The sequence below is a fragment of the Podarcis bocagei genome (genome assembly GCF_964188305.1).
Source record: "Podarcis bocagei genome assembly, chromosome: 2".
NCBI classification, from domain to species: domain Eukaryota; kingdom Metazoa; phylum Chordata; class Lepidosauria; order Squamata; family Lacertidae; genus Podarcis; species Podarcis bocagei.
Window position 1 is genome coordinate 69,212,377 of NC_138126.1, and position 22,960 is coordinate 69,235,336.

Sequence of the window (22,960 nt, forward strand, 5' to 3'; positions counted from 1 at the left end):
GTCTGGTCTGAGAATTAGAGACAGCACAGTTTGATGGTTCTGCTCCTATCTGGAAGGCAGGTGATAGACAATGGTGCTGGTGTTGTTGTTGTTTTATTTTGTTTTGTTTTTGCTTTATTGGTTCTTCACAATTCTGTTACAAAGTGCTTCAAAGTTTATTCCCACACCACCACATATTGTTTAATATCCATATGAAATTGCTGGATACAGGGATTTGGGCTCAAGTGTCACTAGAATTCTCTTTCAGCTTTTCATCTAATCCAGATGTAGCAGTGGATGTCCTGGACAGATGCCTGGAAGTATAATGGACTGGATTGGGATTAGCAAAATGAAAGTCAATCCAGAGAAGCTGGAGGTACTGTTTGTGGCCAGCTTGTTCTACGATCAGTAGGTCCACACCATACCTTTAAGGAACACCCAATGTACATTTAAAGCACATAAATTCCCTCCAAGAATTCTAGGAACTGTCATTTGCTCCTCACAGAGCTAGACTTCCCAACACACTTCCCAGAATTCTTTGTGCTTTAAATGTATGTTGGATGCTCTTTAAATATGTAGATCTGCCCCATGGAGATTCTTTGTGCTATAAAGCTCCACATGGCCTAGAACCAGAGTTTCTGGAAAACTACCTTCTCCCACATGAACAAATCCATCATTCAAGACCCTGCTCTGGGTGTCTTCAGAGGTGGTGATGGCACCTGAACTGTACAACATCCTCCCCAACGTATTCAGCATTCAGTCTTTTATCCTTTGGGCACCAAGTGAAAACGGTTCCATTTTGTTCAGCCTTTTGCTGAGTAATATGATGTACTGTACTTTATTGCTGTGACTAATCATAACTCAGGGTGTGCTTTGATAAAAAAATTCCTTCCAGTAGCACCTTAAAGACCAACTAAGTTAGTTCTTGGTATGAGCTTTCGTGTGCATGCACACTTCTTCAGATACACTGAAACAGAAGTTGCCAGACCCTTCTATATAGTGAGAAGGTGGGGAGGGGTATTACTCAGAAGGGTGGTGGGAATGGGAGATTGGCAGATAGCTGAGATGAGCCTGTTGACGACTCTTAACGACTGTAATAGGTCTTATAGGAAAAGACAAGGGGTGAGAAGGTGAGAAATGGCTTAGTCATGTATAATGAGATAAGAATCCAATGTCTTTGTTCATACCAGGTCTCTCCATGGTTTTAAGTTTGGTAATGAGTTGCAATTCAGCAGCTTCTCTTTCCAGTCTATTTCTGAATAGACTGCTTTGAGTCATTTTAAAATAGACCTTTTAATTATTTAATTGTATGTTGAACTGTAAACTGCCTTGAAGAATGTGTGATGGAAAGCTGGGATATAAGTGTTTAAAATACTCTTTTAAAAAAACAGAAAAACAATCTGCTTAGATAAAAATTAGCAGGAATAGGAGAAATACAACCTCATTCCAACCTCTGTGCACCATGGTCTACATGTGTAGTCACCGCACACGTGTTCTAGCCAATGCATGGGGGATGGGCCCATAGAGAGGGCTAAGTCATATTCATACCATACATCTAAAGGAGTGTAATACCGCTTTAAATAATCATGGCTTCCCCTAAAGAATCCTGGGAGTTGCAACTTGCTAAGGGTTCTGAGAGTTGTTAGGAGACTCCTATTCCCCCTTCCCAGTGAAAAGGGCTTGATTGTTAAGCCACTCTCAGAATTGTAGCTCTGACTGTTTCAAGTGGTATCATAGTGCTTTAAATGTATGGTGCAAAAATGTGGCCAGAGTCACATTTCCTCCTACGGATGAACAGATGTGCAAACTTGCGTCTCACTTTCTCTTTTCCTGTGTATCTCTGTGCAGCTGATAACATTCAATGAATTCAAATGTCTGGATCCATTTCCCCACAAACACTCGATGTGAATTGGAAATGCACACGGCAAGGGCACGTGCAAGGCAGCACAAATAGCTTCTGTCAATCATTTCATGCCTACACTTTGTGTTTTTCTTCCTTTTCTTCCTTTCCACTACCCATCCTCAACTTCTTCAGAGCCACAGAGCAGCACAGGCTTCCGTATATAGGCATAATTGCTCTGTCACTAACTATGCAACCTGGAGAGAATCAGGCCAGGACAAGGAGAAGGGCCACTTCTTAGAAATGCAGGAATAGTAAGGGGTCTACAGTCTGAAAGCAGAGCTTGTCTAGTGGCCAAAAGACAACAGGGGTCCAGCACAGACTCTTAAGGGCATAGCTGCAATGAGTTACCTGAGTGGCTCCATTAGGAAACTGCCTGCTGCATTCAACACAAACTTCTGAAATTCATCCAGGGCACCCCCATGTAGCACTCGCTACCATTGTCCAGGTGGCTGATGGCACTGGGAGCCACTATAGTGGGATGAATTTGGGCTAGAGACACTTACTTTCAAATACAGTGGTACCTGGGGTCACATACGCTTCAGGTTACAGACTCCGCTAACCCAGATATAGTACCTCGGGTTAAGAACTTTGCTTCAGGATGAGAACAGAAATCGTGCTCTGGTGGCACGGCAGCAGCGGGAGGCCCTATTAGCTAAAGTGGTGCTTCAGGTTAAGAACAGTTTCAGGTTAAGAATGGACCTCCGGAACGAATTAAGTACTTAACCCAAGGTACCACTGTAGTTGGTAACATCTTTGCTTACTTCCCTGGGCAACCGTGGGCAAATCGCTCTCTCTTGGCCTAACAAACCTCTGAAGGTTGTTGGAAGGATTGAACAGCCATTGTAGTGGAAAGAGTGCTAGAGCTATGCCAGGGGGGTGCAGGTTCAAATCCTTGTTCAGAGATGATGACCCTATACATGACATGCATAGGGTCAGGGCGACCTTGAGCCAGTTATCCTTTGTCAGCCTAACCTAAACTGCAGGGTTGAGGGAAGCTACTTTAGAAGTAAGACTGAAGAGGGGAGGGTTTCATATACACCACCTTGAGTCCCACAGAGAAGGGGTAGGATAAAAATCTGCTGTGAACAAAAAGTGATAGTCCTGTGTAGGCTGCCCCCTGCTCTCCTTTGAGGAAAATGGGGCAGACCTTCCAAGTGTCCCTATTTTCCAGGGACGTCCCTGATTTAGAGAATCCCAGTTTCTGATTTGATTCCCAGAATGTCCCACTTTTCCTTAGGATGTCCCTATTTTCATTGGAGAAATGTTGGAGGCTATGGAGTTATCTGACCCCTGAGCTGTTTGATGGCAATCCTATATAGGGAAGGTTTTTCTATGTTTAGTGTTTTATTATGTTTCTATATAAGTTGAAAGCTGCCCAGAATGACTAGCGCAACCCAGTAAGATGGAGAAATGTTGGAGGGTATGGTGGGGTGCAGTTGTGCTAAATAAATAATTGGATTTATATTAAGACAGGGGCAGGATATACAAGAGTCAAAATAAATATAATGCATTTATGGAGAGAATTGCTTGGAGTGGGCGGGAGACAGACGTGGCTGGGGAGCTGGAATTACACAGCTGTAAGAGAAAATTAGATTGCGCAAAGAATTTACAGCCTTTGAGGCAAAAGTGGGGAAAGGAGAGAGGAAGTTGAACACAGGCATGCAAAATAAGAGGACTATAAGGACCCTTTGGCTTCCCAACCATTCTAGCAGTAGAAACCAAATAGTCTGAATCTGAGGGTGTCTGTCACCAAAGCTCACTAGAGATGGGGGTAGAAATTTGGTCCAGTTCACATTTTAATGCAAATCTATCAAACTCCCACTTCACCCTAAAAATGGGCAGACCTAAACGCTGCCATCCTTTCAGATCCACACTTGTTGCAATTTTATGATGCAGTCCCCCAACCATAAAATGGGGGGGAGAGAATGAATATGGAGTAACTGTGCAAATAGAGGAAATTGCTTGCAAAAAATGCATCCTGGTGAGAAAATGCTGGTGAATTTTCATGGTGTATTTATTTTTTAAAATCACAATCTGATATGGAAAGGTGACAAGTTGAATTTAAGATTAGAAAAATGAAAAACTGAGAGAAACTTCCATTTAAAGATTCACCCAGTCCTGTCTCCATTCCATTCCAGCCCATGTCGCTCTTAACCCTGTTATTTTAAATATACCACTTTTTATTCAAACTTTGGATTGGTCTACACCTTTGAGAACACATTGTGATGAATTTGTGGTTGGACTTCCCTTTAGAAACTGTTGTCTTCCTTTAGATCACTGGTTCCCAAACCTTCCCCCCCCCCCGAAAATTGTGGAGGGTCTTGGTGGACTGTTTAATGCTTCTTCTGCTTGCTATAATGCACTATAATAGAGGTTGCATGATTCTAAATTGAATTTTAATTGCTTCTTTGATTTCTTATATTGCATTGTATAATGCCATTGTATTATAATTTGCAGTCCATAGATTCAAGTTGTAATAGAATAGAATACAAGAAACAAAAGAAACAACAAAAATACAATTAAAAATCCAGTTGAGTATTTAATGCAGGCATGCCACAGACAATCTGAAAGAAGCTTTCGCACCCCTGGTGGTCCAAGAACCACAGTTTGGAAATCCTTGCTTTAGAATCACCAATATCATATGCATTGTTATGCAATGATGGCAAGAGAAGGCAGGACCAAGGGACAGCAGAATATTCAGAATGTGCCAGTCAGGTGGCATTGTATTTATAATCTTTCTTTTCCTCCACTGTTATTTCCTTCCTGACTTTTTTTACGTACTCCTTTTACCCCCCTCTCCTCTTCTGTGCAGCTCTTCACCCCTAACAGCAACCCCAACATGCTGACAGGACAGACAAGTCAAAGGACATTCTGTTGATTTAAGGGTGATCAGGAAGGCCTTTCATCATGATGGCAGATGTCAACACCTTCACCCATCCAAAAGGCAAAGGGAAGAAAGCCATGCTTTCCAGGCCCACACAGAAATTTGAGGACCTTTACTGCTAAAGTACCCCATGTCTGTGTCTGTATCTGTGTCTACATGTGTGTGTCTTAAAGAGAAGGAGCTCATCCAGATATCTACTTGTCCTGCTGCTTCCCACTGGGAAAACCTGATCTTTACCACAGAATCAGAGCCAGGCCCTTTTTTCTCAGTCAGAACTCACTGGAACTCAGTTCCAGCACCTCTCATGTGGGCACCATTGCCATTATAAGAGAACAAGGGAGACATTCATGGTGAGTTCCGGCACCTCTTTTTCTAGAAACATAGCACTGATCAGAGCAAACATCCATTGGGTTTTCCATGGATTGACCTTTGCTCCAATTCAGTGCTAAAAAGTGGTTTTCCCAGGGAAAATGGCAACACAAATGGAAATCCATGCAGACCCATGCGTAGAAAGCAAGTGTAGATGACCCCAAGTTGAATGTAAAGTTCAGGCGGCAATCCTACGCTCTTACCTGCAAGCCCCATTGAATAAAGTAAAGATGCATAGAATTCCACTGACTGGATGATTTTCAGAACAACACAAAAATAGTCAATAAGTCATTACAATTTGCAAAGTCTGAGGGCCCAAATGAACATGCTGGCCCCTCAAAGCTTCTTCTTTTAATTTAGCACGAGCAAAGGAGATTTTGTGCATAGTTGTGTGAAGTTGAATTCATGCCTGCAGCTCACTAAGGATGAAACACACACACACACACACTTCCATTCCATCAGGTAACGGAACCCAGCAAATGGTCTGATTGGTTTCCCCATAACCACGTGATGCTCCTGTACTTTATTCCACCACGCTTGCCTAATGAAAGGCTCATTGTTAAATAAGAACAGGAAAGGGATGATGTACGTGTCCATTTCTGGAGGTCCATATCTGCCCTTTGGCTCTCAGATACCAAAGGGCAGACAGGTCAGTGTCTTTAAGCAGTCGGGACAGGCTTCCTGATCCTAGGAAAGCACTCATGATCTAAGTGAAGCTGCCTTGCTGAGAGAATTGCACAAATCGAACTAGAGGGGCAAGAAAAAGGCTGTGCCTCACACAGAATGGCCAAGCCAAGCCTGCAGAGAGGAAATCTCCTTGACTCTTCCATTAATACTGAGGGGAACATGCCAAGTTCTCGGTCCCTTGACCTATACATGCCACTTGTGAAATATACCAAACTTCTGATCACTGTTTGGCTTCATCATCCCCCATCCATTCCCAGCCTACAGCCTTGAGTAAAGTCTGCCCTCCGGCCTCCGCTAGGCCCCCTTACCTGCAGCAGTAAAATGATGCTCTCCCCCCGGCTACCATGCCAGCCAGCAGATCCTGTCTTCTCCATCCACCTCAGCCTGCATCTCAAAGCAACTGGGTTTCTCCTCTCTCTCTCTCTCTCTCTCTCTCTCTCTCTCTCTCTCTCCCTCCCTCCCTCCCTCCCCTCCTAGTTGCCTGAGCAGGAACAGAGGAAGGAAGGGTGAAAGGGGGTGGGGTGGGAAGGGGGAGGGAGGGAGGGAGGGAAGGGGAGCGTGGAGCTGAAACTTTAATAGCACAGAGCCCCTTTTGTTTCACAACATATGGTATATTTCGTACATACTGAAGACATTAGCCACCTATATTTTTTAAGAGCTTACTTCAAAAGTATACATGGAGCTCATGCCCGGCTCTCTGAAAACACACTCTGGGATGGGTTGGGAGCTCCTCAAAATCCAAACAGGGGAAAAAGAAAGAAAAAGAGAAAGAGGAAAACAGTCCACACTGAGATGCTTTGAAAGCCAACACAGTTTCCCACCCCCACCCCCCTTTCTTTTTTTAATTCCAGGGATACATGTGCGCAGCTTTATATACAAGCCTTTGCGGACGATCTGTGTTAACCAAGTTTATTTATTGCTCATCTGGCTGAGGTCTCCGTCCAAGGCACATTTACACAAAAGGCAGGCGTGTTCTCTGTAGATTCTGGGGCATGGCTTGGTGCTGAAAGAGGACAGTCGTCCCATTCCCCCCCCCCCATCTCTGCACTACTCCACACTTCATTAGCCCCACTGGAATTGACCCCGCTCCAAACATTTGCACATCACTACCGGATCCTAATGAATGGGTAGCGGGAGCAGGGGGAGAGGTGTCCAATGAATTCTGGAGCACATAAGCTCTAACCCGCATGGGACATGATGCAGTGGCAAAGATAAGAGACTCCACACATCTGGCAGTGGTTTCGAAATGCATAAATATTTATCTTGAGTCCCAAACCCTTACAAAGCCAAAGAAACCATTTGAAAGAGCCTAGTATAGAGTCACAAATGGTAATTTTTCACACAGCTCTCATAAAAAAAACAAAAAAAGCCAAGATAGAAAAGAACTTCAAGTAACAATGTTGTAAATGACTGAGACTAGGTGATTCTGAAATACAATATAAATGTTATTTATTTTTGGGTTTACAATAACGTTGCCAGCCTTTAAGATTCTGGTACCTGGGTGAGACCTCAGGGATGAAGTCTAGGATCAAGGGACAGAATTTTGTGGTCAGACAGAGTCCAATGGTAAAAGGATGTGAAAATACAATTTCTCTAAGTTTTTAAGCTGTTCCATGTGTTCACAAATCCCCTCCTAGCAAGGGATACATTTGCGCGTGATATCAGGCCAACCATTTATCCATTGAGGCTGTCAGTTTCTAATTCAAATGACAATCAGTGGCTTCGTGGCAGACAACTCAGAACCCATACAAAGCAGATTTTTCATGGAACTGAGCCAAGCTTCAGATTAGTGAATTCATGGCAGGGAACACAAAACTCACGCAAAGCAGATCACACACACAAAAAGTGAGCGGGGGGGGGGTGTCATATGAATCTTTGGCAGAGAAGTTTTGCCCCTGTTAGAGCCTACAACAGAGCTGGCTATTTCCATTACAGTTGCAAACTTCTTTTTTGACCTCTAGTTTGTGGCTATGTTCCCTCACATTTTTTTAATGCTAGTGTGAACCAGTAGGGTCTGCATGGAATTTGAATTCTGGAAAGTTGTGCCCTCGCAAGCCTTCCAGACTTTATTCTTCAACGAGCTTTGGAGATAAATGCTATGCTCATGAAACGGCTGCCACCTGATCCATATTCAAACATTTGGGTTAGGTCCACATTTTCTGATTTAAGTAGTGATCTTTGGATGAGCCTTTTCTACGCTTCTTATGAAAAATTAAGGGGCTTCTCAACTTATAACTTCCTCTCAGTTTGTTTCTGCCACCCAAACACATCTCAAGGACAAATGCCACAAAACAAGTCTCCTTTTGCTAGGCACCATGCAGTCTCATTCCTGGGCATTCCACCAGCCTGCTTCTATCCAGTGTGACCAATAGGCTTTCTCTCCTTCTATTGTCTTAGAAGATATGGCAGGGGAATAGACTGAAATGAAAAAGTTATTCTAATGCACACATGAATTGGGGTAAAGGAGTGATCGTTCCACAGCTAGGGACTGCGGCTAATTATGAGACCCCATAAATCTGTCACTACAACTGCTGTCCACATGCTGTGCATGGGGTGAGGGCACATGGCAAATTGGTGCTTTGTCCAATGTTTATCCAGTTGCATACTCTGATTTGCAATTGTAAAAGCTGCCAGTAAAAAGGCTTTATGGTTCTTCAGCGCTCATAAAGTTGTAGTGCCATAGCAAGGAGGGGAGGGGGGCCTGATTACTATGAGGCAGCAAAGCAAATTTATTACAGATTTGAGTAAGTTAATATTACAGTACAGCACTGCTAGCACTAAGCCTTGGATCACCGAGCAACCCCCACAAAAGAGACAAAAGAAACTTTATGGTGGGTGACGTGGAAAAGGCTGTCATTTGCTCTTCTCCTCTCACGTAGACTTTCATATTTTGCCTCCCAGGCTATTGCAAGGAGGCCATTGATTGGATATTTTCGACCTGAGATAAAACAAACAAGAACTTCTAGGGAGTTAGTCCTGTGCAAACAATCTGGCCGCCATTAGCAGTCATCCTCTGAAACAGCATCTGCCCATAATAAAGAAAACGTTTTTGAAAAATAAACGAAATTAAGCTCTTCTAATCAGCCCCTTTTGGCTGTGGTTCTTTATCTTCCATTTGCAACTGCAGTCACATCCAAACCATACATTTAAAGTGCATGGCTTCCCTCAAAGAATACTGGGAGTGTAGGTTTGTTAAGGCTGATTGGAATTGTAGCACGGTGAGGGATAAGTTACAGTTCCCAGGATTCTTTGGGGGAAGCCATGTGCAAGCCAAATGTATGGCATGGATGTGACAGGTGAAACAGGCCCATGAGACCACAAGTATAGCCACCAATATAGCACAGTGCAGAAAGGCTACCTTTGTTGGAGAGAGAGGTTTGGAAGAGAGATTCTTACTTTCTCATAGCAAAGTTAAGCACAGAGTTAAGCACATTAATACTTGACTAGATTTACATCTGTCCTCATCCATCATTAAACAAATGTTCCTCATAAAAAATACTTAGGCTAGAATAAATCACAGGCACTTAGCTAATATTTTACTCACAGAGTTTCCAGAAAATAACAGCAAGCAAGTCTCCATTTGGTCCCAGTAAAACAGAGGTGAAAAACGGGTTCCAAGTAACTTAAAAGTAGTTGGTTTTCTTACAAAAAGGATCGTGCAATCTTTGGGTTACCAAAGATATGGAATTTCTCTTTCGGAGAGATTCAGTTCTCTTTTGGAGAGATTCAGTTCACTTGGTTTTTCTTGTAGCTGTGAGCCATTGGCTGCATGGCTCCTTGCTTGTTCAAGGAAGCACAAAGAGAAAAGACTGAAAAGAAGGAAAGCAGAGGCTGCTGACAGCCTGCTAAGCCACACCCACTTGCAACCTGAGCTCTGGGATCAGGTTAATTCCTCCATACATACAAGTGTAAGTCAGTAACTATATTACTATAATCTTCACTTCCAGAACCTAAGAAGGGTCCTGATGGGTCATACTATACACCTATCTAGTCCATCATTTTGTTCCCATAGTGGCCTACTGGATGCCTATGGGTAGCCAACAAACCCATAAAAATGAGACATCCAACCGCCCTGTGTTTCTTCTCTTTTACTATATTTCTTTGCCACTGTTTAAATACATGATCAGGTCAACTCACTGGGCCATATTCCACTAAACCATTGCACTAACAGAAGCCAATGCAAAGACTTCCTCCCTCGCCCCTTGTGCATGCTATCCATGCCATCCCCAGATCTGCTTTGGATCGTTGGCGGAACCCCCAGAATAAATTAAAGGAGTGCATGGGATGGGGAGAGGAGCTGGAGATTATTCCACTGCACAAGGAGAAATCCTTGCACTGATGGAACAATCTGCTCAACATAAAATTGAATCCCTACCAGTCCTAGTGGGCACAGCTACTACTGAGTTTGCTCATCATTAGCCATGGGTGGAAATTATTGTGTGAGGCAGAAAAGAGTTTATTAGACTCTACAGATATGGCTGTTGACTACTTTCAGACCAAAGAGAAAGTAAATTCACCACAGATTTTGAAAGAGCAATTGCCAAGGCTAAATGAAGAAATAAGAAGCTACAAGCACATTAGAAATATGGCTAAATGAACCTTGTTAGTCATGGAGGCTACTTGATGTTTAAAGTAGATGATGTCTGAAAATGTCATTATTACCCATCACTGACGCTCCTTTTGTCTCTCCATGTCTGAATCTTCTGATGAATTTTAATAACATTCCAGCTGATGCAAATACAACTCTTCAAATTTTCTCCAAATGTTTTGAGTGCTCATGATCTGTGCTCATGCCCTTGGCTTCTGGTTTCATTACGGTTTGCAAACAAATGTAAGAGCTGGGTGGTCCCCTACTCAAGTCTTATTCATACATGTTGCGCTGTGATCATGTAATTTTGGGAAGATTGGTTGCCTTTGATTATGAGAGCCTTGATCTTTAATCGTAAACATCGCTGCAGGCCTGAAATGTAGCAGATTGACAAGGTGGGATTGGGAGCTCCTAGCATTGCAATTGAATGTATTGCAAGACGGAATCCCAAAAAAGTGCCATGGAACCGTTTTCAAAAAGCAGCTGGAATGTAAAGTGGAAGCATTCTGAGAGTTGACAAAAGTACTCTGTTAAAAGGGATGACATTTGGCAGATACAGCATTGTCCCATGTATTGCTTCCAGAGCATGCAATCTTTCTAAATCAGGGTGGGGAACCTGTGGACCTCCAGATGTTCCTGGACTTCAACTCCCATCAGCCCCTGTCAGCACAGCCGATGGTCAGGGAGTAATGGGAGCTGTAGTTTAACAACATCTGGAGGGCCATAAGCTTCCCCAGCTCTGTTGAAAAGCAAAGCAGGTCTGCATCTGGTTAACATTTTTCACGGAAACCATGTACATATATAACTTGGCAAATGCCACAAACCACATAATAGTTAATGAGCAACATGCATCGCTTCTCACTGATACAGATGTAGCCTGCCATGGCAACTGGTTCTTGTGGTTCTGGAAGTGTGAACCATGCCATACTAATGAAGGAACAAGCAGCTGTTAGCAGATCCTGCCTAATCCCTCTTTCTCCTGTTCTTTGTTGGGGCAGGAAGATGAAGTGGTACTCCACCCTATCCATCCAGATCAGGGCAACATAAAGAGCCCATGGTGAAACTCATTGATCACATGGTTTGTTGACGGAAAGTGCTAAGGGGCAGCTTCCTTTCACCATGGAACACTGGTGAAGAAGACTGAGCTTCTTGCCTCTGCAGATGTTCCAAAAGGGTTTGGGTTAATGGTGGTGCTGTGTATAGGGATGCATGCGTCATTTTTAATCTTAAGGAATCAAGAGGAGTCCACAAAAAGATAGTAGCAGGAAGAAACTTTTCCCAGGCTAAAAGATGAAAAATAAGTTTAGATCCCAGCAAAGTCTGGAATTCAAAAGTAATTTTGCATAGTTTACATTTCAGGAGATTTCATTCCTCCTCATCTTGCCTGGAGATCTGTCTCTCCAGTGTCTGCTTTCCAAGCAAGGTTTTTCAAGAGTCGGGAATTGTGCAAGAGACAGTAATTATATTTTTTGGTCTTTCAAATGTGCATTTCCTGCCTGTAGAAACATTCAAAACAGCAGAAATACAGTAATGGAACTGTACAAATCAAAGATAGTGGATTAACTCCAAGTGGCTTCAGAGCCGCTTTTGAAAGTTAATGGCAGATAATCTACATCTAGAAATTGCACAGGTGGTGCAATACTCTTTCTAGATCTTTCAGAAGCTTTCAACATTCTTGATCATTACAACTTAAGAAGTGTGGCTGGGGTGTGGGTTCTGTCGTAGGTTATTTTGGACCTTCCTAAATCTGAGGGTCCCTAGGGTGCTGCTGTGTATTCAACAGCTTGTGAATATGCCTGCGAATTACTGCAGGCTCAATCCCATTTAATATTCATGTCTGTCTTCCCCAAACTGGTGCCCTCCAGATGTTTTTGAATCTAATTCCAATCAGACCTAGCCCACATAACACATTGGTCATGCTTTCTGGAGTTGATGGGAGTTGAACAACTGGAAATGATAATCTCTTAATGACTGGGGCTATTAGCATTTTTTTAGGTAGCATCCAATTCTGTTTTTCTTTTCCTTCAAACTCAGGAGCAGCTGATTTGGTTCTAGATTATGTCATATGGTAATTAGAGAGAAGATAGATCAAACACGCTGAATTTGTATCTGGGCAATATGGATGTGATTATCATTGTGGATATCTTGAGACCTCAGATAATGTGAAATTTGAACTGGATTTCAATTTATCTTAACTGGATTTCCCACCCCACTCCACCCCACCCCTTTTTTTTAAGAAGAAGACAAAATAAAATGAAATAGACAACTCGCCAGCTCCAGTTATAGCTGACAAACTAGCTATTCCTTCTTCAAAGACCTAGTATCTATCATGCATATTTATGGAATCCATTAGATTGGCTATTGCAATGCATCCTTCTTGGGGCTACCCTTGAAAATGTCTTTAAAAATGCAGTTAGTGCAAAACGCTGTACCCAGAGCCGTCTTTCCCATTGGTGTTAATGATTCACTGCGCCAGGGCGCCGGCCTCTCAGGGGCACCCTCGCGAGTGGGGGAGCTGCATGGCTTTGCCGGCAGCCTCCCCTTTCCCTGCACGCCCGCCAGCTGCACCCTGCCAATTATATGGCTGTGCAGCTTCCCTCCCAAGCCTCTGCATCTGCTAAAGACGGCCCTGCTCCCAGTCGTTGTCCTCCTCCTGATCCTGGCGAAAGGTGGTGCACAGCCTTCCTGGGCTGCTTTTCTGGGCTGCCTTCTCGGGCGCCCCGACACCGAAAAGCATGTCCACCAGCACGTTTTCCTGCTTGATCGCCGCTGCCACGCTGGGGATCGGGGTGGTGGGGGAGGCAGAGGACATTTTCCATACACCTCTCCTTTGTTTTGGAGTTGCCCGGGGGGGGGGGTGCCGGAGGGATCTTTGCACCACAGTGCCGGATATGCTTAAGACGGCCCTGGCTGTAGCCAAATGACAAGAGAAAGGCAAAGATAGCATATAATGTAAACATAATATGCAACATGGCTGCATGTAAGTTCCCAGACCCAATTCAAGATGCAGGTTACCAGTTTCCTACAATGTTATCTATGGCCTTGTCCCAGCATACCTCAAAGAGATCTGCTTCAGATTACATCAGCTGACGAAGTCTGTAAGAACATGGAAGAGCAGGAGTTTTCTCAACTGAGACACCTCAGCCAGGGAACCGCCTCTCAAGGGCATTCTTGGTCTGGCTCACCTAACATTACAGGATTTCAGGAAGAGGGCAGGAGCTTTCTTGTTCCAGCAGGACTTTAAAGATAATTGGTGGTTTTTTTATTGGCTGTATGTCACGTTTTGGGGTTTTTCAAAATCACTGCTCAGAGGTTTTAATAAATGTTACTAGTTTTCTGGGAAATGTTTCCAGTCGTTTTATGATCCTGTGATCTGCTTTAAGCATCCTAAAAGGGAGTGGAAAGCAGGGCAGGGCACTAGCGGGGTACTTATTATTGACCAACAGAAGTGAGGCCTATTGTTTAACTCACCTGTTAAGCGTTCCATTTGTGAGCTTGCTTGTTGCACTGCTTGTCAGTTTGTTGGTAATGCTACAACTGGCCTAGGTACTGAGGTATTAGAATGAAATGTGGTTCACATGTTCAGCACACCGTTCCTTTGAGTAGAAGTATGCCCTACTTAGTGGGACACAGGTGGTGCTGTGGTCTAAACCACAGAGACTAGGGCTTGCTGATCAGAAGGTATGGCAGGAAGGTAAATGGCGTTCCGGTGCGCTGCTCTGGTTTGCCAGAAGCAGCTTCGCCATGACCCGGAAAGCTGTCTGCGGCCAAATGCCAGCTCCCTTGGCCTGAAAACGGAGATGAGTGTTGCACCCCATAGTTGATTTCTGCTGGACTTAACCATCCAGGAGTCTTTTACCTTTACCTGCGATGCACCAATTTTCAAAAAGACCCAAGAAATATATAAAACACATCACAATGTGTATGCCCCTTGAAAGCTGAGCTACTGGGATTAAAAGTTGGTGCACACATTCAGAACACCACTTTTAATTTCACATATGAACCCCATCTAACTCATCACACCTGTTTTCAAGGGTGGATAGACTGTAATGCAGCAACATCTAAACGCCTCTCAAGTGCTATGCTTTCCTAGTATGAATCAATATAACTAATTATATGCCATCACCACTAATTATATGCAACCACCATCCAGGCTTTTCTTTAAGAAAATAACAAAGGAACCTCTATAACTTCCTTAGGTTGTCTGCTCCAGCATCCAGCTTTTCTTATACTGGAAATCTTCATGTCTGGGTTTGCTCCTTCTATATTATATAATAAAAGTAGCAAAACAGAGGTAAAGGTTCTGCAGATGATTTATGTTACAGAGAGGCAAAGATTGGTTAGCAGCCATTAAGATAAACCTCCCAACCATAAGCGCACTTGGCAATGGATGTGATTGTCTAGGAAAGTTGTCAGCAGGATTTCCTTCTTTGGAGCTGCCAAAGGCGACTATTGACAGACATGGGCTTAGCTACAGCAAAGAGTGCCTCACTACACCAGGGTGGAGCAGAGGCATTTCCAAGCCGCTTGTGAATTCTCTTCACCTTATCTCTCCCCCAGCCTCACAGCCCTTGGCTTTGTCTGCATTAGTGGAAGTCTGCGGAGCAGGCAGGAAGAGTCTGGGCAGCCAAAGTTTGTAGTGGGAATTGTGAGAACAGAGGCAGAATGTGAGGAAACGGTGGGGTGTGTGCCTGCTGGCCAGCTGATTGGGGAGATCAGGGGGGCAGGGGAGGGGAGCGGTTTCTGTTCCCCTGGCACTGTTTTGGCTGCTACAGTGTGAACTTGTATAAATGGACTTCTTATCTCGCAGACCATTTCATGTTTGCATGAAAGGAAAATAGTCTGCAGTGGGGGGCAGGGGGAAAATCTTGATAAAATATTTTGTTGGCATTGTGAAGAATACTAACTGCTTCTAATCAGCCAGCTGCTTTGTCACATCAGGGCTTGCATATTTCTAGAGTGAGCCACTTCTGTCTGACACAGAAATATAGAACAGCGGCACATTATGTGGGGGTTGAACTGTTCAGGACTGGCTTTGTAGTGGTAGTGGACCATTTCTTACTCTTTCTTTCTCGTCCACACAGAAGTTAATGAAGGAAGCAAGGCTAGGTGTTCCATCTCTGACAAAGCCAGATTTGTGTCTGTGTGTCTGCGTGTGCAAATCTGTGATTTTTCAAGAACTGGTGTGGTGTAGTAGATAAGGCAATCCAATACACTTTTGTTGGGGAGTAAGTCCCTTTAAATTCAGAAGGTTTTTCTTCTAAGTAGGGATGTGCAAACCACTGCAATTGATTTACTTTGCCCAAGACTTTCTTCCATCTTTTCAGCTGCTGATGTGGAAATATGCATTTATTTATTTCACATATCTCATAGCACACAATGGGCTTGTATCACCATATATTTACAAATTAGTTACCATCTCTGTGTGTTTTCCTATCAAAGTTAACGAATTCCCAGAGGGGTAGCCCCTTGATCCTTTCTCAGCACAAACAACAAAGAGTCTTAAATAACACACATTACAAAGCAATTTATGTACTTATTTACTCATAATGTGTGAATATTGAAATAAAAAACCCTCTTATATTGTAGAGAACTAAGTCAAAAACCATTCATACCAAGAGTCTATGCTGTGATAAGGGTTGAGTTGAGGATGGGAAGAATCTACTTGATAGTCCATTTCCAACAGATTCCTCTAGCATCTGTACTAGGGAGACATATACAGTGGTATGTCGGGTTACAGATGCTTCAGGTTACAGACGCTTCAGGTTGCAGACTCTGCTAACCCAGAAATAGTACCTCAGGTTAAGAACTTTGCTTCAGGATGAAAACAGAAACTGTGTGGTGGCAGCGGGAGGCCCCATTAGCTAAAGTGGCACCTCAGGTTAAGAACAGTTTCAAGTTAAGAATGGACCTCCAGAACGAATTAAGTTTTTAACCCGAGGTACCACTGTATAGGACTGTGTTGCACAAATGTAAGCTAGGAAGTCATAAGTGAGGAAGTCTTACTGTAACCAAATATCCATTGGGTCTAGGCAGGGAGGGTTAATTCCGTCAGTTTTGGTTTCTCTCCATTTCTCATTTTCCAACCATAAATCCAGCATTTTTGTATGTAATGGTCCCAAATATACACATTTTGTAAGCATTTCCCCCAACAGAATACATATTTGTATGTTATTTTCACTAATACATACATTTCTATGCCCACTATCACCTTGCATATCCATTTGTGTACGCATCGTTTGGTTGGAGAAGTGAATTGCAACATTCAGAGAAATGTGAATTCCAAAAGGTAAGTTTGCTTATTGTTTCAGGAAGTGCAAATAGGTAGGTTGGGGGCGGGGGGGGGCGGAATGCTGACTGAATACTGAATTTCTCTCTTCTTTCTTGAAGGCTGCTTCTGCTAGGCCTGGCCTGCCTCCCCAGCACCATCCCTCCATTCTCTGCCTCTCTTTGCACACCATGGGCACACCTGTATTCATTCATCTGTGCTCTGCTGGGGAGAATCTACATTGGGCCCCCACACCATTGCAGTGTTTTTCTTTGGCACCACAACATAAAGCAGACATCTAGAATTTCACGGTGCCACTTCCTGCAGTAGATGCCTTGCTGGCTCACCAGTCTTTTGAACGCCCACATCCCTGGCTACTGCCGTAGCAGTGTTTTCTCTGCTCAGGCTCCTCTGCTTACGTTTCTCCCAGAGGTTTCTCCCAGCTCCTAGTTTTGAAATCTTAATGGCTGGCACTGGGTTCTGCAGAGTGCTGTTAACATCAGAATAGCAGCATGGTGCAATCTGCGTGAGGGAAAAGATTGTGCACGCTGAATTGCATCAGTGAGGTACTTTTGCATAACAAGCCGGCTAGTTTCTGAAGTTGAACAACCGGGAACAGACCACACCTTCACTTCCCTGAGAAGACTTTCACCTGAGGATTACGCTGTGAAGTTATTATGTCAGATAATTCAGTTCGGCACTTGCTGTTTAAAATGCTACAGGGAATATACCGACTGCAGAAGTCTCTAGTGTTCTGAGGCCTTTTGAGCCTGATAGGTCTAAGGGAGGCCCAGTCACATCCTGCTCTTTGTGCAAAATATGAACACTGCAAAATTCTGTCAGCATGTAATACATGGGGAAGTGGGGGACTTTGCTTTACTGCAGGAGTGTATAGGGGTGGGGTGCTATTGGTTTCGTTTTTAAAAACACACACTCTGTGTTTAGGAGAGAAGTACAGAGCTTCCAATAAATACATTTTAAAAACAGAACAAGAAAGTTCATGTAATTTGTTGGGCACTGTTTTGGGGAAGGAATGTAGCCCTCCTGGCACAAGACACTCTTCTGGAATAGCACCATTGTCATCTTAACAAACAAAAGCAAAACAAAATGGAAAATGTTTGTATCAGAACTCTGTTTCCCCCTCAGAAATCCCATCACAGCCACATAAATGCCAATCAAGCAAGGATCAGAAGCAGTAAAAGAGCATATAAAAGGAAAACAAATGTGCATTGATTGTGCAACAAGCTGATTGCGCAGAATGGAATTGATAGATACCGAACCAGCTCCTCTGAGGGCAGCATAGATTTTCGCACTGTCTGGAGAAAAAGCAAATTCCAAGTAAGGCTCCCATTCATTCCCAGAGTTCTTCTGAGAAATTTGCCTTGCAGCTTCTCTGACGCAAATCATGGCTTTCCTTACCCCTTGTTGAACCAACGCAGCTTCCCTTGGGTAGTACCAGAAAGAAAGCTCTTTTTGTTCATTTCATTGAGCAGGACTATGCCATTGAACAATACCCCCACCCCCCATTTCTTAATTGATGTCCCCTGCCTATGTGCCGTCTGGGCTCACCCCTGCTGTCTAACAAACTGCCCTGACATTAACCTCATGTTTTTATAAATGACAGACTTCCTCAATTCAGCAAAGCAGAGCAGCCCTTTGGAGTGAAAGGAAGCACATTAATCTCCACCATGTCAGAAAGAAATGTGCATTTTGCAATGGACGCACCGCCACATGTCTCTCAGCCTTGGAAAAGGAGGAATTGATGAGCAGGCCTTGAGACAGTGTTGAGAAGAGGGTTGCTAGATTGCAGCTGGATGGGGCAGTGGAGATCATGGGTTGCGTCCTCCACAATCTTCAAAAATGGTAAGTATAATCATGGGGGGCAGGGCTGAACTTCCTTGGAGATGTGTGTGCATGTCTGTATATGTGTGCACACGTATTAACCCTTTCCCCATGCCAGTCTCCCGATCCAAGTTGGTCCACCCTTGAAACTGCCATTTGCTCTACAAGGCAAATGATTGAGGTTTCTGGTCCAGGCATCAGGGGAAGCAAGGGACAGATGGAGCAAGAGACTTTCAAATGACTGAGGGGAGGGGGCTGGAGATGGAGAAGTGAAGGTCACAGGCAAAGATATTGTTACAGTGGTAGCAAGATTCCAGGGGTCATGGCACTTAACCAAGGTTTGCGTTCGTTTGGAAGGAGGCACAGCAGAAGCAAGTGTCTTTGAGCAATATATTTTATTTTGCACATACAACCTGAGCTTTGATGGAGGCTGTGCAGAAACTTACACCTCAAGCGTGTCTCTCATTGCTCTTCTCATAGCTTCTGCAAGCTTGCTCAAAACCTCAGTTTAAAAGGGCACCTTTTTTCTTTTGGGGACATCACTCCCTCTGTTACCTCGGCAACCTCCCCCTCCAGGCCACCATCATATTCTACCTGGCTGACGGCTCCCATTATCAAACAAACCGAGTTATTATAAGCCTTTTGTGTCTTCAATGACCCACCCCACAGTGCAGTGCCATAGCTATGGGTGGGCTAGCTGGGTTTTTTTGCCCTGGGTGAAGCCTCCAGAAAGGTGCCATTGAGGCTCCCAGTCTCTCTCTGTGTGTGGATGCAAATACGCATGGGGAGGTGCCAAACTGGGTCTTTGACCTGGGTGAAAGAAACCCTTGTTTTGCCCCTGGTCTCACTCCTGTCAGCAACTGGGCTGCAGCTCCTGCACTTTCTGGGCCCCACCGTGAGTTCATGGCAGGAATCCGGCCTTGAAGTAAACAGTGCATGTTACCAGCCTTTCCTGGTCCAGCAATGTCTTCTATGGACAATTGCAAACACAAACACACGCCTTGTCCCTTAGGTCTACCCTGGTGATGTACTTAGGACCCAGATAGGAACAGGTGACTTAGGTCAGGCCCACTAGGCTCATCCATCCAAGTACTAGTAATACAGACCAGAGGGCACAGCAAAAATGCATTTAGACTCTGTATTAGTTGATCACATGGCATGGCCCTACAAAATATAAAAACAAGCATGTGTCTGATGTTGTGAGAGCCGCTTACAGCAAGGATTGGAAATCCACAGTCGACTATTCATAGATTAGAACTATATAAAGATTTGTATTCCTGCAACATCTTAGAAGCAAGATACATTAATGGGCACGTGGGTGGCTAGGCAGATTGGTTACAAAAATTCTGAGTGATATAAACTACAGATGTCTGGCATGACTACATAGTCATTTTTGTTTATTCTGATTCTGGCACAAACCCTAAATGAATCAGTTAAGATTGATCTGTTAAGTTTATCTGTATGAAGAACAGAGTATGACAAGGATATAGAGGACAAATCTGTCTTGCTGTCTCTACCAGGCCTTGCGAATTAGGCCCATCTTGCCCCAAACCTGACCCACAACTCGTCTCTATGGTCTGTGTCTAAGGCATGCCCTTGAAAGCACAATGGGAACGTGTCAAATCAATAGATTCCTTTGGAGAGGGGTGTGGGAGCTGTACAAATGTGGCTACAGCCAACGTTGAAGAAGCTGGGTGGGCTTCAGAGTTGTTGAGCTGAAGCCCACTGAACTGCAGAGCTCGTGCCAGCAGCTGATGAACTTGGCATGATCCTACCAAAGTACATCTCACTATAAATTTGTCAGGCCTATGGTCCTGTAGGATTTGGTTGTCTCAGCAACTGATTAGTGCTTTCCTAAGGCAATAAGCTTCAAGGAAGGAAGCAACTTAGGCTGCGGGTAGGTAGAGAAGGGGGGGGTGGATATTCCATTTCCCATGCTGTTTTTGGCTGCCTGGCAGAAAGGAATCAAAGTTCCTTTCCGCCGCCACAACTACTACTTTCTGTTGAAGGTGGACTTATGCCAGAGTATGGGAGAGGGAGGGAGAGAGTACATGTTTGCTTGTGTTCTAGCGTGTGCCAGTGTTGTGTTGTGGTGTGGTGTGCATTGTATATATGCACAAGTCTGGGAAATAATGCTCATGACCATCTATGCAGGAATCTGTATGTTCCAGAGAGTTGTATATAGTGGGTTGACCAATGAGTAGACCCATGACCTAAGTTAGTCATGGCCTTTCATTTCAATAGATCTACTCTAAGTACAAGGTAGTTTAATACAACCCAGTGTGCATATTGGGGGGAGGAGAGAGGTGAAGAAAGAAAGAAAGAAAGAAAGAAAGAAAGAAAGAAAGAAAGAAAGAAAGAAAGAAAGAAAGAAAGAAAGAAAGAACATGCTTACATGCATTTTCTAGGAACACTCCCTACTTAATGCTTGCATTATGACCTTTAGGCTCTATACCTTCCATGTTCTTCACCTAGATCTCCAAGAGGAAGGGATGCAACAGAGAGCTGGAAGGAGAAAAGATTGAAAGCTGTTATGCATAAGGAGTTGCTGGTAGGATATGAAGTTCAAAAACCATCTAGGTTGGAGACTACCATGGTCTTAGCTAACTGGTCCTATACAACTAGAAATTCCTTGCTAGGCATTTGACCATCTGCAGTGGAGTTTTCTAGGCAGAGAGCAGAGGAAATTTCTTGCATAAACACATACTTTTCATTTTAGGCTTTCATTTTCCCTTTGAAGAGAGTACCAGAAAAACAGCAGAAATGCCAGATACTGCAATAAAATGTCCAGAAAACACACACAAAATGCATTTCCCTTTAAATGTAATTGTTTGAACTAACACCAAAAAATGTTCATGTAAAGGTATTTCATTTTTTTTCTTTTTTTAATGCAATAAACCAGATGCAAGAGCTAACATGAGCAGGAGGAGTAGAGGATGGATAGGCTCATTCCTAAAAGAAATGATGTCCAGTAACAAGAAACAGCTGAAGATCTGCTCCCAGCCCTCCTCCTCCTCCTCCTCCATTTGCCCTTTGGGTCAGTTCACATTTTTTTGAATCCTGATTGCCGAGAAATTGGAGGCTTGTGTTCCGCTCAAGGTCTGACTTGTTAATGGGAGGCCTGAGGCAGCGTGCATTGAAATATGAGGAACTGTATTACAAATGCCATCCTAGGAGTTCCACTAAAGTTTTAAAATTTGGGAGAGAGAGAGAGAGACCAGGGGTGGGGGAACACTTTCTGTGACCATCTAGAATAGCTGAACAGCTGCAAGGCAAAACCTCAGGGACTCCCCTGGTTTCTCCTTACTGAGAAAACATATGGAGCCTAGACACATGTGCTTCCCATGTGGAGGCTACATTTCATGCATGGTTTTTATGTGTCTAAGTGAGTGAAGTTTGGCTCAGGACTCTCTCTCTCTCTCTCTCTCTCTCTCTCTCTCTCTCTCTCTCATATAGGTGATTTGTTTCAAAGCCTACAGAAGACAGAAACCTCTTTGAACGTTACACTGAATGGCATGAGATGTGAGGAATTTGTTTTTGAATGTCATTCCCTGGATCTTTTAACACCAGGGATGTGTACACATTGCCAGCATAAAGTGCATCTTTTTCTCAATTTGGATTGAAGCAGGTTTGGGGAGAAATGTGCCAGAATGCAGTATTTCCAGGAAAGAACAGGATAGATATGGATTGTGGCTGAATTTGTACGTACACCACTTCCCAAACCAGTGATGGGAGAGCACTGGATGCCAGGTAAACAGGAGTGTGTACACAGCCTCTATGTTTTTGGAAATTCAACAAAGCACTCTGTGGCACATCTTTGATACATCTGTCGGCGTATTAGTGCATGTGATTGGACGCTCAAGTCAGCTAACTTTGGGGGAAATAATCATAACATTGCAACAGAACAGTTCTTACCCACAATTAACATGGAAAGATGTGTGTTATAGATTCATATTCACACATGTGGAGGGACAGAATGAAGAGGAATATTCATAGGGACAAAACACATCCTAATATACAAAGCAAATGTTCCAGCCATCCAGGGCATCACCAACATTTGGCTGACAAGATGTCTAGCTTAGGTGGTGAGGGGCAAGGTGCATGGTACAGACAGCTCTCTTCTCCAGTACCTCACCACTGCTCTCTGTCCCCAGCATCTTCCTCCTGAGGCAGCCACCCCACCCTGCATAAAAATAGAGCTGGCCCTATATCTGTCCACCCACTGTTAAATATAGGTTGTCTTCTTCTTCTTTGGTGATCACTCATTGCCGAGTAAGATTGTAGTGTGCATTCACATGAAAGCTCATACCAATAACAAACTTAGTTGGTCTCTAAGGTGCTACTGGAAGGAATTCCCCCCCCCCAACTATGGCAGACCAACACAGCTACCTACCTGTCTTCCATAAACATGGTTTTAACCGTGACTCCATAAGTGACTGT

At 43.8% G+C, this 22,960-nt stretch overlaps 1 protein-coding gene and 1 long non-coding RNA gene across 4 annotated transcripts in view; one reads left to right on the forward strand and one right to left on the reverse strand.

Annotated features, from left to right (window-relative positions):
• SYNPO (synaptopodin) overlaps window positions 1–6,242 on the reverse strand; it is an 82,479-nt gene extending 76,237 nt beyond the window's left edge. For all 3 annotated transcript variants that reach the window (XM_081180735.1, XM_081180733.1, XM_081180734.1), the window contains exon 1: window positions 6,131–6,242. The gene's annotated coding sequence lies outside the window, so the exon portion shown is untranslated. The remainder of the gene's footprint in view (window positions 1–6,130) is intronic.
• A 12,085-nt stretch (window positions 6,243–18,327) lies between these two features.
• On the forward strand, window positions 18,328–22,735 carry LOC308580290. The gene is made up of 3 exons (XR_014004787.1): window positions 18,328–18,541; window positions 20,996–21,071; window positions 21,977–22,735. It is a non-coding gene; the product is annotated as an uncharacterized lncRNA (long non-coding RNA).
• The last annotated feature ends 225 nt before the right edge of the window (window positions 22,736–22,960 follow it).